Source organism: Otolemur garnettii, unplaced genomic scaffold, assembly GCF_000181295.1.
Source record: "Otolemur garnettii isolate 467f Iridium unplaced genomic scaffold, OtoGar3 scaffold00019, whole genome shotgun sequence".
NCBI lineage: Eukaryota > Metazoa > Chordata > Mammalia > Primates > Galagidae > Otolemur > Otolemur garnettii.
In genome coordinates, this window is record NW_003852414.1 from 14,009,295 (window position 1) to 14,012,705 (window position 3,411).

The following is a 3,411-nucleotide window of genomic DNA, read 5'->3' on the forward strand; positions in this document are numbered from 1 at the left end:
GTTGATCTGAATACATGGCACTTCTATTCTTAGATTCACACCCAGTAAACACACATACATGTTTATCCAGAAGCACATCCAAGAATATTCAAAACAGCGTTATTTGTATAACTCCAAAATAGAAAGAGACCCCAAAATATCCATGAATGGTAGAATGGATAATTTGATGCATCCATACAATCAATACTTCATAATGAAATGAAAACTGCTGTGAAATGCCACAAAATCAGTGCATTTCAGAAACATAATATTAAACAAAACAAAAAGCAAGACATAAAAAAGACATATTCATGAGTCTATTTAGAAAGGAAAGTACAACAGCTAACACAGGGTGTGAGAAGTCGTGTACCAGTTATCACTGGGGAAAAGTCAGGAGTACTGACTGGGAGAGGCCTTCTGGGAAGGTTTTGAGGTGCCCATGACACGCCCTGTTTTGATGTGAGTGCTGTTTACCTAAGTTGTCCAATCCATTTTTGTACTCCTCTTACTTGGCAAAGTTTCAAATATAACAGGCATTCATTAAAGAGGTTTGTAGAATGAACTTTGCTGGATTTAAGGTGAGAGGGGAAATCTGATCAGGGAGAAGATAGCAGTGCATTACTGCAGCACTGCAAAATAATCTATGCCTCTACTGAAACCAAAACACCAAACATGGGCGGACTGTGCTCTGCATATTCTTTTTAAAGCCAGAAAATGTTTATCAAGCACATCTATTTTCCAAATGTGAAGTGTTTATAATAGAGGAGCTAATTCCTAATTTCTGGAAAGTTTCTTATCCAGATTGTTTCTCCCCTGATCACTGGAGATTAAGCAGGCCTGAGAGTGAAAACATGTCCACTTAGACATGAATCTGGTTTCTTGCGGTAATAACCGAGACTTAAAATGAGAATCATTAAACTTCAGGAATGCAACGTGAAAAGTTAACTCTAGAAGTTCTAGGAGTGCCAAGAGAGGAAGCCAGACAAAGCTCAGAAACATCCCTGAGATAATAAGACTTTCAACTCCAAACTAATAGATTTTCATGAATAAACTGGAATATTTAGGAACTGTTCCATGACAAATGAGAGTTAAAATATTTTCTTCTAAATGCTCTCAGAAAAACAAACACAGAGATAAACACTTTCTTCAGAAGCACTAGGCTGTAAAATTTGGAACATGTCAAATTTATGAGATATTAAAGCCAGGAAGTATTGTGCATGAAAAAAGTTTTCTAATAATCTTTGTCTCCATGGTAAAGACAGGTGATGGATTTCAAAGGGAAAGGGAAAACAAACAAACAAACAAAAAAAAAAACCAAGTTTGTTTCCTATAATTAAATTTCAGGTTATCTACTTACAGGAAAGGCATGGATACTCCCCTGTGTTATAAGGCTGAAGAAGGAAATCATTTGAACTCTCAATTGTATTTGAAGTCAAGTCCAATTGTAATAGTACTCTATAAACATTCAAACATCTGGAAAAGGCTATTAACACTTATCTTAAATTTGGCCAGAAAATTCTTATGTTCCATAACTACAGATCACTCTTCCAGCTCCATTTAGCCACCACCAGAGTCCCTGTATTTAGCAGAACCAGGGGACAGAGTGTAAATGACTTAATTCAATGCAACCTACTCAAATCATGGAAAAATAACTCAAAGCAAGCGCTGTATCAGTGGGTCTCTATGGTATCGTTTCCTGTTATTATCACTATGGCACCCACATGGTGGGAGGCAACTAGGCCTCCCAGTCCAGAACACAAAACCTCAAGCCAGATGGAGCTGGAATCCTGCCTCTACCACTTTATAGCTGTGATTTTAGGTAAGTTGTTTATTTGTATAATTTTCTAGTCGTGTTAGGTACATAATAGGAAAACAGAAAACAAAAACCTTCATAACATTTTTCATTTTTCAATTATTTTATTACAGTAAATAAGAACTAACCTTTATTTGAAAACACTTTCTAGGTAACAGATAATGTTAAATATCAAATGAAAAATAGCAAATATTAATTTTGTGATATGGAATTGGTCTGGAAGTCAACGAATATTTATTGGGCACCTATGATGTGCCAGAGTCCATGGTAGATGCTGGAACTAATACACATCAAAAATGCTTACTGAGTAAGTAATCACTAGTTTTAGATCCAAGAATAATTCAGTCAATAACATAAGACAAATGGGGTCTTTCTCATAACTGAAGATATTTGCAATTTATATGTACTTTATTCCAAAGAACCCTAAAGAATATTTTCACCTTGATTTATTAACACTGAATCTATCCTGATATCCAACAATTCATTGCACTCAACAATTTTTTTTAGTCTCAATGCAGAATACTGAAATTACATGTATTATTCTTAGCTTGTACAGGGGATGAAATTTATCATTAACTATTTCAAAATATCCATTTATTAGAAGGAAGGGAATGGAATCTTTGGAAGACTCATAAATGTCTACAAGTTCTGTTTCCTCATTTACAAAATAAGAAGGTGGTGACAGAAGGCGGACATGACTTCCTAGGAGGAAATTTTATGATGCTGTGAATTTGACAGGGCCCATACTTAATCCTATTCATTTTCAGAGTGTTTTTGAAATATTTTTATTAAAACCAAAGCTACAGCAGCAGCACACAAGAGGCTCCCTGAATAGCTTCCTATCAAGGAAGAATTTACTACAGAGGACAGACTCGTGATGACAGCAGCATTCTACTTGATCTAGAAGTCCTTTTCCTTCTCCAATTCTCAGCGATTTTGCTTCTGAAATTAATTTCTCTGAGTCTAAAACATGCCCAGGAGTTTTCTCCTACAAATATCTAAATATTCAAATTTTAACTTTTAAAATTATTATTCTTGAAGTATTGTTATTTTGACAAACGATATATCACAGTTATACCCATTTTGGGAGTACATGTAATGTTTTGATAGATGCATAAAATATGTAACGATCCAATCAGGGTAACTGGGTCAAATTTTAATTATTAAACAAAGTATTTAATTTTAGTGTCAACAACAGTGGCTACTTACAGACTGGGAAGGTTGGGTTCAAAGAGAAGTGGTAGATAAAAAAGCCAGGGTTGCTGTGGCTGCTGTGTCTCCAGGAGTCTTCCCTATGAAACCTCAAATTCATCACATTTGTATGTGATGGACATCACAATCCATGACACAAAGGCTGAAGAGCCTATGGGACTTAACTACAATTACAGAATCAGTGGGGAAATAAATTCTCAGGGCAGAATCTCACTCAGGCACTTGGTGAAGACTTCTCATACAGGGTAGAGACTGGCTTATGCAAACGTGAAAATGGGCATGTCTATAAAGGATTAATCCGCAGCAGTATTTGGGAGGTTGCTGAAGACGGAATGTAGGTGTCCCCCTCAAATTGGAATGTTGAAGCTTAATCCCCAGTGTGCTGGTATTTGGACGTGGCGCTTTGG